This window comes from Chanodichthys erythropterus, chromosome 14, assembly GCF_024489055.1.
Source record: "Chanodichthys erythropterus isolate Z2021 chromosome 14, ASM2448905v1, whole genome shotgun sequence".
In the NCBI taxonomy this organism is placed as follows: domain Eukaryota; kingdom Metazoa; phylum Chordata; class Actinopteri; order Cypriniformes; family Xenocyprididae; genus Chanodichthys; species Chanodichthys erythropterus.
The window spans coordinates 30,990,200-31,007,280 of NC_090234.1; positions in this window are offsets into that span (position 1 = coordinate 30,990,200).

The window sequence follows — 17,081 nt, forward strand, 5'->3', positions numbered from 1 at the left end:
TACAGCCTTGCATTGAATAGACTTTACCAAAAGTGAAGTAAATATATTGTTTCATTTATTTCCATGTCATTGAACATTATTGGCCAACAGTCCATAACAGTTTATTTTATGATCCAGTTTGTCAACTGATGTCAATATAGGGGCTGTTTACACAGGATGTGTTGTCACCCTATTTTTTTCCATTGTTGGTCTATGTACACACTTTTTTTTATTATCATTATTTATTGTACTAAATTAATTTTAAATTAACAGCCCTGGTTTTATCAGATCTGATCTGAAAATACAGTGTAGTCTGTGCTTTTTCAAAGGGTTTTTATAACTGTAATTAGTGTGTAAACCTCTAGGAGTGAGGAACTACTAAACCATGTCATCTGTTTAGTCAGAGCAGACTGGTCAGAGCAAGAGTGTGCAAGTGAGACGCAGTGGGGATTCTGGGTGACACAGATATGACAGCGTGCAGGAATCCCCCAGCCTTGCAGAGAGACACACTCTATGCTTCCCTCTCCGCTCCTCTGTTAGTGACATCATCTCTTCCAAGTGCGCATACAGAGCGGGGAGGGATGAGGGACGATTGTCAGGTGTCAAGAATGTGTCACTCCATTAAGGACACTCGCATGCCATGAACAGATGCACAACTGGTAAAGCACAGTGCTGGTGGCATGCACTTATGTTTAATTTTAATCTGCCATAGCCTAAAGTTTATAGCTGCAAGACCTGTGTGCATATAGTAGCCTGTGTGTGTGTGTGCATATATGTATGTTTGGTGGTGTGGCCTGTATGTGTGTGTGTATGCATAAATGGAAAACACCTTCTGGGTATCAGGAGGCAGAGCTTTAAGGTATGATATGTTAATAAAATGTGTCAAAATGTCTGATTCCCATTCTCTCTTTATAAACAAACTTGCGGCATGAACTGAGCTAATTAGCGCGCCCATCTGCTCACTTGAGCAAACTTAGTGATACATACCAGAGAAACTGTAAAAAGACAAGCTCAGTTTTTCCCCAGCAGATGACAAGTGTTATAAATTGCAGTTTGTTTTCTCCGTCTGCTCTCTTTTCCTCCGTTTTTCCACCTCTGACATTATTCATTCAATTATTTCCTTGGCATTGACGTGTCTCATTTGCTGTACGTGTATCGTTGTTGTGCCATTGTGTACACACAAGCAATGTATATAAATGGCTTTAATTCAATGATCTGAAGCTGTCTAGATTTTCCTAATCATCCAGGTCTCCGATTTCCCTCAGAGGTGGGCGTTCAGCTAAACGTGTCTGCCAATTTTCCCGGTTTGTGAGGCGCTGGTGGTTTGTGGGGAGAAGACAGGAGGATAGGGGAATATGAAGACGGAGATCGGTATTCCCCGAACAGCATTATGCAAAGCTGTTAGCAACAATTAACTCATAGCACATCGATTGCGACGGGGCCAGGCCCTAGCCATTGTGCGAGCTAAGCACTGCGGTGGTGAGCTCAGAGCCGAGGGGGGAGCGATACAGGAAGATCCATCTGTTCTTTCTGCTCCCCTGCACTGATGGAAGACTACGCTAATCTGGTTACTTGTCAGGACAGGTTAGTGAAAGCAGGCGAATGGAGGAGGCTAGAGCTAAACTGGTTGGCAGCTGCTGGCTGCGCCGTGTCCTGTCTCCCAGACTCGATAGTGTTAGATTTGGCATGGGCCACCTGCAGTCAGTTCGGCCATGGACCAGCCAGTCTGTCACCAAAGGAATACCAGTGCTGGTGGCTGCTACGGCTTCCTGTGAACATGAACAGACTTGTTTAAGAACTAACTCTTTATTTAATTTTTTTTACACGCGTAAATGTAAATGCACAAGACCCAGGAGATGTTTTATGACAGATGCAAGTGGTTATTTTCAGAAAACCTGATCATAATATTAGCCATAAAACTTACAGAATTTGAAGAGTTGAGGAGTGTATACAGAGCCCACAATTACATATAATCTTTCTGAAAGACATACATTATATGGAAATGGAAATATTAAAATATTTAAAAATACATCACTTTGCTCAATTTAATTTTTTTAAAAGACATTTAAAGCAGTAGTTATGCAATACAAACATATGTTCATTCTTTTCAAAAATATTTTGGGTAACACTTTACAACAAGGTTCATTAGTTAACATTAGTTAACTACATTAGTTAACATAAATTAATAATGAACTGCACTTATACAGCATTTATTAATCTTTGTTAATGTTAATTTTAACATTTACTAACACATTATTCAAATCTTGTTAAAATTAGTTTATGCACTGTGAACTTCCATAAACAAACAATGAACAACTGCATTTTCAATAACTAACGTTAACGAAGATTAGTAAATACAGTAACAATTGTATTGCCTATGGTTAGTTCATGTTAGTTAATACATTAACTAATGTTTAACTAATGAACCTTATTGTAAAGTGTTACCAGATTTGGTTTATTTACTTATTTTTCAATAGTTAGCTCCTTACCCAGCCAAATTCCTTGGCCGCATGAGGTTTCAACATATTTTTATAAACTATGAAAATATTATGAGGGAAATTAATGGCCATCTGACTGCTTACTTGGACTCTTAATAGAGCTGTAAAGTTTAATGGGCAAACATTGGCTGGTCTGTACAATATGATGGAAGCTGTCAAACAGACAGCTGTAACATGTACCATGGGGTATGTGATTTTTTACTGTGCCATTAGAAGCAACCATCCCAACAGACTCAAAATCAACCACATTTTCTGGCATTTTATTATCTTCTTCCAGTTCTAACATTATCTATTCTCTTTCTTAATAAACATTGTAAATAATTAATATTTTCAAAGGTAATAAAGATAAATTGATTACAAAGGACTAAAGTTTTCAGAAATTATTATTATTATTTTAGAATAAATTAGCTTGTCTATTTTTCAGTGTTTATAATTAAGCATAAGGGGAAAATGTAATCAAGCAGCCTTTTATAATTAGTGGAATCATCCCTTCAGGTCATGAGTTATGTTCCGTTAATTCTAAATAATGTAAAAAGTAAACTTTTTTTTGAGGAAGCAGCTTCCTTAAATGCTTTCGTTTTAATTAATTATCCTATTAATTCTGCAATTGTCAGTGATTTATTTTAGTTTCTAAACACACACAAACATGCCTTTAATATATTATAGAAATGGTTGTTAAAAATAATAATAATAAAAAATGAATGAATAAGGCGTTCGGAAGATTACTTATTATTGGATTGCAGGAGCTTTTGGGATGGAGAACAACTAGCAGGAAGAGGAACTCTGTTGTGTCTACTTGTGTGGCATTAAAATATTAGCCATTTTTTGGAAATTATTAAAAGTTGAGATTTTAGGCTTCATTTTCACTGTCCTTCAAACTCTCATTTCAAAATTATGGAGAAACCCTAAAACAGATGAGTAAAAGACTACAAACCAACACTAAAGTGTTTGAAAGTCCCAGTGGGCATTGTTGATTTAAGTGGAAGTGAATAAAACCACCCAGGCACTGTCTAAGAAAGGTTGTCTCTAAAACTTTGCGTAAAACAAAGAGACTTATGGAAGAAGCCTCAAAGAGACCAGTGATCACTTTGAAGTAGTAACAAAATTCAGTAGCAAAAAAAATGTGAACCAGTCATCCATATTAAGTCCTCATACAGGCCTGTTTGGGAGGGTAGTATGATGTTATCCATTTGCATTTAGAAATGATTTTGGTCAGCTTTTTTTATTTAAAGTAATATGATGAATTGGACAAATTTTTGACAATGATCTTAAATGGCGAACAGGGGAAGGTTGCAGCCTGGTACCTATAGTTCATATAGTGCAGTCTGAACAAAGTAGCAGGACAGACTGGATGAATGAACCAAAATCACTGGTACATTTTTACCACAAAGACTGTAATATTTATTCAAACATTGCATTTCATTTTTAACAAGGCTTTTGTTTGTCACAATTACTTTTAGGCTTTTTTGAAAATGAAGGACCACAGATGACAAAACTGCAATCTAGCATTTGTATTTGAGTAAATTGACAAATAATTTGGCAGAGGAACGAATAGTCACACACATACATACAAACTCTGTTTCTCTCACTCTCTCATACACACTCTCCATCTGCTGCTAATGGAGCCTCTTGTCTGAAGTGGGTGTGGTTGACGACTGAAGTCTCTGTGTCAGTCAGTCCCCTTTCCCCGCCTCCTTATGTGGTTTAGCTGTTTGGACCACCACAGCATTTTTATTCAATTAAACAGTCCCCCAACCCCAAAAAACGTCCATACTACATCCTGTAGGCCTTAAGATGTTGATCGTCTCTGTAAGCAATTTAGGCCTGTAATGATTTTGTGACTTGTTATGCTAATTATGATGGCCTTCTCAGTCTGTGAGAGCTAGTTTGTAGATTTATTAGTCGCTGACTGAGAGGGAGCGAAAAGAAAAGCGTTAGCGGTAATTAATCCTGTTAACCAAGGATAATTGGGCAAAAAATAGTCCCCGCCAATGGCTTTAGCTCTAAGGAGTGGCAGTTAACCCTGTTTCCTGTGTTTTATTTAACAGTTAATGTTTCCTCCGTTTTCTGCTTCCTCTCAGGATCTCTGCAAATATGCCGACCCTGTTCCCTGAGTGTCAGGAGCTCTGCCTAAAGGGGCCACAGGGTTCTACCTGCTAGTTAATAGCATTGCCACCTCTCTTTGCAACATGTACAGACTGTTATCCATCAGTATGTGCAGTATTTCCTGTGTGTGGCTTCATAGGGCCCTACCTGAACTCATCTGATAATACATTAAAGGGTTAATTCACCCAAAAATACTTACCCTTGTGTCGTTCCAAACCCGTAAGACCTTCGTTAATCTTCAGGACCCAAATTAAGATGTAATCTGAGAGGTTTTTTATATCCTATCCACCTTATTCCTGACTAGCCTACTGCATTTTGAATTATGGGTTGCACTTCAGGTTTGGAGAACTTACATTTAAAAAGGCTGGAACGAATCGTTTAAAATCATAAGGTTGCCCTACAAATAAAGCTTATCCATCAGTTTGACTGATTGAGCGGTCAATGTTTCTTTCATGTTTCATTTTCAGACATCACGAGAATAACATAACGCTTGGTATATTATAACAAGAATATCTATGGCAAGAGCTCTTTTCAGTCGCTGCTTTCTATCCTCGTGATTATTTTCTTTTTTCCCTTTGCATACCGCTGTAATAGTATGAAAAAGGACAAAATAAACTGCACATTTGTAGTCTGTTCTCCCGATATAATTTACGATATATCCCTGGAATGAACGAAGAATCTCTCGTTTTTCTCCTCTAAGCTTCACGTCTCTTTCCAGGTTTGTTTTCACAGGTCACTTTGAAATAGTATCACGCAATGCTGAAGTTCATTAACATTTTTTTATTAAGGCAACATATATTACATAATACAGATATATATCACTATAGTTATGTTTAACCCGTCCGTTATTGCTGTGGAAAGAATCACGGTTCCCATTCAGTCAGTCACGTTCAACGTTACGTCGATACTGACGTAATGGGGTCTCGCTAGGGAGCCCAATCACCTCCAAGGATACAAAACAAGCCAATGGGAATTGGCCTGTGAGATTTACATGCCTGGCCCCTCCCCCGGCATCCGGGTATAAATAGGGCCGGCATACTCACCTTCATTCATACTTTTGCTTCGGAGCCGATCGGTTCGGATCTGCATCAATCACCTCTTAAAAAAGAGTGAATTTCAAAAGAGCAAAAACAGCAATTATAATTGCTACAGGACGAGTTCCTAAAAACAGCAATTTTAATTGCTACTCTGCTGTTCTTGTTCCTGGTGGCTGCTCGGGTCTCTCCAGCTGGTGGAAAGGCACGCTCAGCGGTGGGTGTGACGGCGCGCTGCCCACAGGACGGTGCCACACTCGTCCCTGGGTGCTTCGGCTGGTGAGGTATACTGAAAGAGCAAGCACGGGCGATCAGCGTCTTTTTCAAGATGTCTTTTCGTCCGTGTGTTTCTGGATGCGGTCATTTCCTTACCTCCTCTGACGGCCATGACCACTGTCTCACGTGTCTAGGTAGACCGCACGCTCATGGATGGTACATGTCCTCACTGTGAGGGCATGTCCATGTTGGTGTTGAGATCGCATCTCTCCTTCTTTAACACAGAAGTGAGAGGCCCCTCTGTCACTACCCCAGCGCCGGCGGCTGTAGCGGCCACCGGCCTGGTTAGTGCTCTGGGAGATCTGAGGATCACAGTGGAAGCCACTTCGTCGGGTCCGTCCCCACGAACCTCCCACTCCTCCACAACACCATGTGCCGTCGAGCTGCCGCCTGCTGTCGCGGGGCCCTCTTCGGGGGTGCCCCACGTCACTTTCGGCGCTCCGGAGGAGGATCGGATGTCAATCGCTGCATCAGGGAGTGGGCTGAACGGTTCGGAGTCTGACGATGACTCTGAGCTCCCGCCTTCAGGGGTGGCGGCTCAGTCAGAGGCAGACTCTTACAGCCATGCTTGCCCGGGCCGCCGCGGGCATCGGGCTTGAGTGGAACCCTCCACCCTGCCCCGAGCGCTCGCGGTTGGACGATTGGTTTCTGGGTTCGGGGCGCGGCACTCAGCCACGTCCCGCCCCAGTGCCATTCTTCCCGGAGGTGCATGAGGAGCTCCAGAAGACCTGGCTGGCACCTCATACTGCCAGACTACGGTCCTCTGCCTCCTCCACTCTCACTACCCTCGATGGCGGGGCCGCCAAGGGGTACGTGGACATTCCGCAGGTGGAACGTGCGGTTGCGGTGCATTTATGCCCGCAATCCGCGCCCACCTGGCGGAACCGTCCGCGTCTCCCGTCCAAGGCGGGTAAGACCACGGCCGCCCTCGCTGCCAAGGCTTACTCCGCTGCTGGACAGGCGGCTTCTGCCCTGCACGCCATGGCGATTCTGCAGGTCCATCAGGCGAAAGTGCTGAAGGACCTGCACGAGGGTAGTGCTGACCCAGGGGTTGAGTTGAGGGTTGGCTCATTCGGACAATCAGACTCGGCTACGCGATTCAGTTCGCCAGGCGTCCCCCCAGGTTCAGCGGCGTTCGGTTCACCTCGGTGACAGGTCCCAACGCCTCTGTCCTGCGGGCGGAGATTGCGGTTCTCTTGGTGAAGGACGCAATAGAGCCTGTCCCTGCAACCGAGATGGAGTCTGGGTTTTACAGCCCTTACTTCATAGTACCCAAGAAAGGCGGGGGGTTACGACCAATCCTGGACCTGCGTGTCTTGAATCGGGCCCTTCACAGGCTCCCGTTCAAGATGCTCACGGTGAAACGCATTCTCACGTGCGTTCGCGCCCAGGATTGGTTTGTAGTTATCGACCTGAAGGACGCGTACTTTCATGTCTCGATCCTTCCTCGACACAGACCGTTCCTACGGTTTGCGTTCGAGGGGCGGGCATATCAGTACAGGGTCCTACCCTTCGGGCTGTCCCTGTCTCAGGGTCTTTACCAAAGTCGCAGAGGGGGCCCTTGCCCCGCTCAGGGAAGTGGGCGTTCGCATCCTCAACTACCTCGACGACTGGCTCATTTTGGCCCAGTCCCGAGAGCAGTTGTGCGAACACAGGGACCTGGTGCTCAGGCACCTCAGCCAGTTGGGGCTTCGGGTCAACCGGGAGAAGAGCAAGCTCTGCCCCGTGCAGAGCATCTCTTTTCTCGGTGTGGAGCTGGACTCGGTCAACATGACAGCACGTCTCACCAACGAGCGTGCACAGTCGGTGCTGAACTGCCTGAACTCGTTCTCGCGGAAAACAGCGGTCCAACTGAAACAATTTCAGAGGCTCCTGGGGCATATGGCATCCGCGGTCACGCCGCTCGGATTGCTTCATATGAGACCGCTTCAGCACTGGCTGCACGACCGGGTCCCGAGGTGGGCATGGCACCGTGGCTCACTCCGTGTGGTCATCACACCGAGTTGTCGCCGCACATTCAGCCCGTGATCGGACATTGCTTTTCTACGGGCCGGGGTGCCCCTAGTGCAAGTGTCCAGGCATGTTGTTGTCACAACAGATGCCTCTGCCACCGGCTGGGGTGCCATATGCAGTGGCCAGTCGGGGTCCTGGACGGGATCCCATCGCCATTGGCATATCAACTGCCTCGAGTTGCTGGCAGTACTCCTTGCGCTGCGCCGGTTTCGACCGCTGCTGCAGGGCAAGCATGTACTGGTCCGGACGGACAACACATCGGCGGTAGCGTATATCAACCACCAGGGTGGTCTACGCTCCCGTCGCATGTCGCAACTCGCCCGCCATCTCCTTCTGTGGAGTCAGCGCCGACTCAGGTCGCTGCGCGCCTCCTACATCCCGGGCGAGCTCAATCGTGCGGCTGACGCGCTGTCATGACAGCTCACGCTCCCGGGGGAATGGAGACTCCACCCCCAGGCGGTCCAGCTGATTTGGAGCCGGTTCGGGGAAGCACAGGTGGACCTGTTCGCTTCTCTGGAATCCGCCCATTGCCAGTTGTTTTATTCGCTGACCGAGGGGACCCTCGGCACGGATGCACTGGCACACAGCTGGCCCCGGGGCCTACGCAAGTATGCGTTTCCCCCAGTGAGCCTCCTTGCACAGACACTGTGCAAGATCAGGGAGGACGAGGAGCAGGTCCTGCTAGTTGCGCCGTACTGGCCCAACCGGACCTGGTTCCCGGAACTCATGCTCCTCGCGACAGCCCATCCCTGGCGCATCCCCCTGAGGCAGGATCTCCTCTCTCAGGGGCAGGGCACCATATGGCACCCGCGTCCCGACCTGTGGAACCTCCACGTGTGGTTCCTGGACGGGACGCGGCAGACTTGAGTGACCTACCGCCCGCGGTAGTCGACACCATCACTTCGGCCCGAGCCCCCTCAACGAGGCGTGCTTACGCCTTGAAGTGGAGTCTGTTCGCTGAGTGGTGTTCCTCCCGCAGGGAGGACCCCCGGAAATGCCCGGTTGGTGTTGTGCTTTCCTTCCTTCAAGAGGGTTTGGAACGGAGGCTGTCCCCTTCCACCCTGAAGGTCTATGTGGCCGCCATCGCAGCACATCACGATGTGCTCGACGGCAAGTCACTAGGGAAACACGGCCTGATCATCAGGTTCCTCAGAGGCGCCAGGAGGTTGAATCCCCCTAGGCCTCGCCTCATTCCCTCCTGGGATCTCTCCATCGCCCTCTTGGGCCTTCGGGGAGCTCCCTTCGAGCCCCTTGAGTCAGTCGAGCTGAAACATCTGTCTCTTAAGACAGTGCTCCTGACCGCGCTCGCCTCCTTCAAGAGGGTTGGGGACCTGCAAGCATTTTCGGTCAGCGATTCGTGCCTGGAATTCGGGCCGGACTACTCTCAAGTCGTCTTGAGACCCCGGCCTGGATATGTGCCCAAGGTTCCCACCACTCCCTTCAGGGACCAGGTGGTGAACCTGCAAGCACTGCCCCCGGAGGAGGCAGACCCAGCCCTTGCGTTGCTGTGTCCCGTTTGTGCTCTGCGCGTTTACGTGGACCGCACACAGAGCTTCAGAAGCTCTGAGCAGCTCTTTGTCTGTTTTGGAGGTCAGCAGAAGGGAAAGGCTGTCTCCAAACAGAGGTTGGCCCACTGGATAGTGGATGCCGTCGCCTTGGCATACCAGTCCCAAGGCGAGCCGTGCCCTCTCGGGTTGCGAGCTCACTCCACTCGGGGTGTTGCTTCCTCCTGGGCGTTGGCGCACGGCGCCTCTGTTGCAGACATCTGCAGAGCTGCAGGCTGGGCGACACCAAACACATTCGCGAGGTATTATAACCTCCGAACTGGAACCGGTGTCCACCCGTGTGCTTTCTACTCGCAGTTAGCCATGGGTGTTCGCTTGCTGTGCCATTTCCCTCGGGAGAGGGAATGCGAGCACTTGATTCGCTCCTCAGTTCAGTTCCCCGGAACGGTGAACCCTGTGGAGTTCCTCCCGCATCCTGCGGCAGCCAGACGCGGCGGAGGCGTCTGGCGCCAGGCCCAGTATTCGTGTGTATGCCCAGTTGGTCTACCCTTGTACTGGGCTAGATGCCCATATGCTGTGATTCCCCTCGGGTAATCCCATATGTGTTTGTCCACGGTAAGGTTTCCCTGACGGTAAACCCGTGTCTTTCCCTGGGCAGCTTCGCTTTTGCCCCGTCTCTGATTGCTAGTCGTTCCTCCAGAAAGGTAGGACCTACATCAGAGATCTTCCATATGCGTTACTGTTCTCAGACCAGTCCATATGTGTCTCCACACGTTACCTCCCTTCGGGCAGGGTGTGGTCTCCGTAGCTTTCCCCTCCTCGGGGAATGCTTTCCTGGCATTTTTGTCGTTGCTGGAAAATGAGGGATTGAGTTCCGAAGCACTCTCCCCCGTGGGGTAGGAACAGCAGCTTCGACTTCTCCACGGTAACGCCCTGTCCTCTCCATCCCACCGGTATGGAAGACATTCCTGGGCTTACTCTGGGCGCTGGAGGGTTGCGAGTATGGGCCGCATTTGCATTTGGCACGCCTCAGCCTGCCAGCACCTGCCTCCCTAACACTCGTAACGTGGTTCAGTTGCTATGGCGTTTTCCACGGGACCCCATTACGTCAGTATCGACGTAACGTCGAACGTGACTGACTGAATGGGAACGTCTAGGTTACTAATGTAACCCCCGTTCCCAGAAGGAGGGAACGGAGACGTTACGTTCCCTTGCCATAGCTTTGTGCCACCGCTGAGCGGCCAGATACCTATCTCGGCTCCTCAGCAAAAATATGAATGAAGGTGAGTATGCCGGCCCTATTTATACCCGGATGCCGGGGGAGGGGCCCGGCATGTAAATCTCACAGGCCAATTCCCATTGGCTTGTTTTGTATCCTTGGAGGTGATTGGGCTCCCTAGCGAGACCCCATTACGTCAGTATCGACGTAACGTCTCCGTTCCCTCCTTCTGGGAACGGGGGTTACATTAGTAACCTAGACGTTTTTCATGGTCTGTTGAAAGTACCTTGTTGATGCTTTTACACTTTTAAATGTCCTTTTAATGTCCGTTGGTTGAAGGGTGAGTAGAATAATGTCATCTCATTGTACCCATTTTAAAAAAGAAAAAAATGCATTATTGCGTTCATAGAGCGAGTCTTTCACTGACTGTTTACAGCTAAATGGAAGTTACACCCATAATTCGCGCAAAGCATCATGGGGCATTGGAATAAGGTGGATAGAAAGCAACGAAATTACCACATTCAAGGTCCAGAGAAGTAGTAAAGACATCATTAAAATAGTCAACATGACCAAAGTCCCTTTAAGACAAGTCATTTCACTCGGCAGCCATCTTTGAAACGCCTCTCGGGCATCCTGGGCATCATGCGATCTCTTTCAATGGGGAAACATCAAATTCTCCAAAACTGTTTGCCAACCTTATGATTAAATTTCATATTTGAAATCACCAATGAAATCTAACAACCAGCTCATAAATTTAGTTTCTAAACGCTCAAATCATGACAAAAAAAAGGCTGGATCAAGCTAATGCGCATGCACAGACCTAAATGCGTGTCTCTTCAGAGGCGCGCATCTGACTGTTTCTATAGAAACTGGTGATTCTAACAGCCGCTGAAGTGATGCGATGACTTCACCAGTCGGCGATTGGCTCTTATCTAGAAGGCGGGGCTTATTCCGCCATATTGCGCGTTACACTTTCTCCCATTCAAAACAATACGAGTGACACGTCTTGTGTTATTCTATAGTCTTTGACATGACTACAGTGGTTCAACCTTAATATTATGAAGCAACGAGAATACTAATCTGGTCAGTTTTTTTCCCTTCAATCATTAGTAATCATAGGTATTTGTACTAGCACACGTACATATTTGTACATTTGCATAAATACAGAAATGTACATTATTAACATATTGACATATAAAACAACTTTAGAGAATACAAATGTATATGATTTTTTTCAATTAGTGAGTGTGATTAAATGTTAAATAAATTATTTAAATGCTATCACATTTGTTTAACGTATTCACCTAGTTTTGCTTTATTAGGGCTGGGCATTGACACAAATTTTACGATTCAGTTTGATTTCGATTCACAAGCCTGTGATTCAATTCTGATCTCGATTCATTTGGATATGTAAGGTACATTACATGTCAGTTTTTCTCAAGGAAAAAACTCTCTCTAGGGAACCCTGTATATTACTATAGCATGAAAAGTTAAAATTAACAACTGATTGTATACCAACATTTAAATTAGGTCAAATTTGTTTTTTGAAATATAAACATTTAAACGGTGGCTGTCATTAAAATTTGTTTTTATGGTGGACTTATTCAAACATTAAAATTTGATGAACAAGTAGAAATGTAATGAATATGTTATATAGCGCATGTATTTAGAAAAATGCTCCATCTAGAGTGTTTGTTTGTGTGTGTGTGTGTGTGTGTGTAGCTAACTATCAAGCTATGGTCACTGAATGGCTTTCCTGAGCTAAATGTAGGGTTATGTGACAAGCTTTGTTATTAACGTTTTTTCTGCAGTTGAAACACTGGTGATTACATTAGACATGATACATTTTGTAAATTGTACTGTATATTTCAACATACCTTCTGATGTTCATTCATGTTTTGTTTTATGCTATAACTAGTAGGAAAGATGAAGAGATGATCGGTTCATGTGCTTGAACGGTTCATGTGTCTTTGTTTGAACTGAGGCGGCTACTAAAATTGACAGAATTTGAAAGCTGAGACTCTTTCATATCAAAAGTAACAAAGCACAGGTTATTGCGATTTATTGGATTGTATGTGTGCTACAAATAATGTTTAGGATTACACAATTGTAAACTTTAAAATGTTAAAATGAGTGAACATTTTGTCTCGTATCATAAAAATATCAATATAATAGTGTTTTGTAACAAAATACTTTGTAACTGTACATTTTATGTTGAGAAGTGTTTAGTTTTAGAATGGAGCAGAGATAGGGGCTCAAAAAATCAAAAAATGTAAAAAAATGTAACTATACAAATATATTTTTAAGATAAAAGGAATATCAAGGATTCATAGCTGTGCTTAAAACTATCTTGTTTTTCCTTTAACACAAAACAGCAAGATACATTGCTCAGTTTTGTGATGATAAGGCCTGAAATGGCCAGTGTCCCTTCCTACTCCTTTCTTATCTTGTCTTTTAAACCTTTGAGCAGCTGTAAGTAAATCTGTAATTAATAGCAGACATTTCAGCATCAAGCATGGGAGCAGCTGCAATAACATCCTTCTCTAAAATTTTCCATACACTCTCCCCTTTACAGCCATGTTTACAGCATCCAAAAAGACCTCTATGAAATTGTTTGTTCTTAATTTTTTTTTCTTAGTATATGATTTAGAGAATGTAATGAGATTGCCAGGAAAAATATCTTTTAAGAAACTGTTTTCATGACCTCTGATACGTGCATTGCTTTTAAAGGACATCATGGAGAGCCTGAATGTTGAGAAAGAAAATGTTTAGATACAGTATACTTAAGTTTCAATGTCAAGACTAAATATAACTGAACAATAATTTTTAAAGTAGAGACAGAATAAAAAGTGGGACTCTTTTGTTTTCTGCAAATGTTGGTGCTTTTAAAGGGCACAGGCAAAGACGTCTTGATGCGTTCTGTCACCTGAGGTCACATTCACTTCCAAAGAGAGCAACCATAAGGTGACAGAGCTTTGTTAATTGCACAGGAAAATAATTAAATGGATGAACTAATTCCCCAATATGTATGTGAGTCCAACTTAATTAAAGAAACAAACTCAAATCAACCTTCAGCAAGAAAAAAAGAGAAGTGTGTACACCCAGCGTGAACTTGTCTCGCCCCTAAGTGTCCCGCAGGAGGTAGTTTTAACGTCTTTAGTATGTTTATTGTCACTGTCACATATAGCATAGGAAGCAAGGACATCCACAAAGGAGAGGCCAAAAGAAGAGAGCACTTGACATTTCCCCCTCTGAAGTAAAGAAAAAAAAAAAAAAAAAACTTAATTACACCATTTAAATAATTATTTCCTGGATTTGTTTGTCCCTCATCTTCTCCCACCCTTCCGCCCCCTCCTATATTTATTCATTTATTTTCTTCTCTTCTTCTTAGGGAGGTTTTCACCATATGGTTGCAGATCAAGTAATGTCAAAAATTTTGCCCTTGCAAGTTTTTGCAATTTGCAGTTTTCAAACGTGAGACCTGTTGAAGGCACAAGTGATAATGGACGTGCTCTACCCCCTACTGCCTCTGTCCCACCATATCTTTCTTCAATTAATGCTACAGCGGGAGCTTCATGTAATAACACTTGCGCTTGTGGCCTGTCCACGTGAAAGAGGGAGGGTATGGGTGGTGTGGAAAGAGAGAGAAAGTAGGTAGGGTAAAAAAAACTAATTAAAATGCCACTGTTGTGTGCTCATGTGAGTGTTGCATGTTAGCTGGATGCTTATATTGTGTTTTGATGTGGACGAGAGCGTGCAAAGCTTTGTCTATCATTATTGCTGTGAGCAATCAGTGTGATGCCAGCGGGACAGTGGACGCGTTGACAGCTGTAATTATGTATCTCCATGGTGATCACTTTTGGCCTGTCATGGAGGCCAGGCTGGCTCCTCCTCCTCTGGCATTTAATCAGATTGGGCTGTCACTTGTCAGGTGGACGGCGGCTGGTTGGGGCGTAGTGTGCGTTTTGTGGGAGTGTGTTTGTGTTCGGAAGCATACATGTGTGTATGTGTGGGGCATAAGGAGGGGGTCTCTTGTCTGTCTCACCCCTCATGCCCACAACCGGCTAAGAATGTTTAATTACATGCAGCGGAGCACTTCTCTCTCTCTCTGTCTCTCTCTCTGCGTCTACACCCCCCGGCCTGGTCAGTTCTCTTTCATCCTGTATCTCCTCCACAGGCCGGTTTGGTTGTAAGCTGTCTCATGTGGCTTGTACAGAGGGTTCATCTCTGAAAGAGAAGAGCCAAGCAGAGGAGAGGCACCTCCTTTCACCTAACAAAAAAGGTATATCTCATCCATAGACAGCAATTTAACCATCACTTTCAAGGTGCAGAAAGATACTAAAGACATTGTTAAAACAGTCGACATGACTGCAGTGGTTCAACCTTAATTTTATGAAGTGACGAGAATATTTTTTGTGCACAAAAACGAAACAAAAATGACTTTATTCAACAATATCTTCTCTTCTGTCATTTTCATATGCTGTTTACATTCAGCACTTTCAGGTTCTACATCAGAATGGCGGCTCAGTATTGGCAGACACCGTAACATGTGAGCAACACGACGCATACGTGTGATGCTGACGCAGGAGCCGGCCAGTAATGAGTCTGCGTTCTGATGTAGAACCTGGAAGCACTGGACACAAACAGCGTATGAGAATGACATAGAAGAGAAGATATTGTTGAATAAAGTTGTTATTTTTGTTTAGTTTTTGTGCACAAAAAGTATTTTGGTCGCTTCATAAAATTAAGGTTGAACCGCTGCAGTCACATTGACATTTTTTTAACAATGTCTTTAGTACCTTTCTGGACCTTGAAAGTGGTGGTTAAATTGCTGTCTATTCATGAGTCAAATACCTCTCGGATTTAATCGAAAATATCTTAATTTATGTTCCGAAGATGAACAAAGGTCTTACGGGTGTGGAACGACATGAGGGTGAGTAATTAATGACAGAATTTTCATTTTTGGGTGAACTAACCCTTTAAGTGGTTCTGCATTTTGTTAAGGGGATGGTTTAGCTACACAAAATATTGGATATGTCCTTTACTCACCCTCATGTCATTCCAAATCTGTATGACTTTCTTCAGTTGGTGGTTCCCTTTCTGCAAAGGCACTGTAAACATATAAAAGTGGTCCATATGACTTTTGCTCTGAAGTCCCTGTCCTCTGAGGTTATATGATAGCTTTTACGTTATACAGGTGCTGGTCATATAATTAGAATATCATCAAAAAGTTGATTTATTTCACTAATTCCATTCAAAAAGTGGAACTTGTAAATTATATTCATTCATTACACACAGACTGATATATTTCAAATGTTTATTTATTTTAATTTTGATGATTATAACTGACAACTAAGGAAAATCCCAAATTCAGATTCTCAGAAAATTAGAATATTACTTAAGACCAATACAAAGAAAGGATTTTTAGAAATCTTGGCAAACTGAAAAGTATGAACATGAAAAGTATGAGCATGTACAGCACTCAATACTTAGTTGGGGCTCCTTTTGCCTGAATTACTGCAGCAATGCGGCGTGGGATGGAGTCGATCAGTCTGTGGCACTGCTCAGGTGTTATGAGAGCCCAGGTTGCTCAGCTCTTCTGCATTGTTGGGTCTGGCATATCGCATCTTCCTCTTCACAATACCCCATAGATTTTCTATGGGGTTAAGGTCAGGCGAGTTTGCTGGCCAATTAAGAACAGGGATATCATGGTCCTAAAACCAGGTACTGGTAGCTTTGTGCAGGTGCCAAGTCCTGTTGGAAAATGAAATCTGCATCTCCATAAAGTTGGTCAGCAGCAGGAAGCATGAAGTGCTCTAAAACTTCCTGGTATATGGCTGCGTTGACCTTGGACCTCAGAAAACACAGTGGACCAACACCAGCAGATGACATGGCACCCCAAACCATCACTGACTGTGGAAACTTTACACTGGACCTCAAGCAACGTGGATTGTGTGCCTCTCCTCTCTTCCTCCAGACTCTGGGACCCTGATTTCAAAATTTACTTTCATCAGAGAACATAACTTTGGACCACTCAGCAGCAGTCCAGTCCTTTTTGTCTTTAGCCCAGGCGAGACGCTTCTGATGCTGTCTGTTGTTCAAGAGTGGCTTGACACAAAGAATGCAACAGCTGAAACCCATGTCTAGCATACGTCTGTGTGTAGTGGTTCTTGAAGCACTGACTCCAGCTGCAGTCCACTCTTTGTGAATCTCACCCACATTTTTGAATGGGTTTTGTTTCACAATCCTCTCCAGGGTGCGGTTATCCCTATTGCTTGTCCACTTTTTTTCTACCTCCTCTCTATTAATGTGCTTGGACACAGAGCTCTGTGAACAGCCAGCCTCTTTTGCAATGACCTTTTGTGTCTTGCCCTCCTTGTGCAAGGTGTCAATGGTCGTCTTTTAGACAACTGTCAAGTCAGCAGTCTTCCCCATGATTGTGTAGCCTACA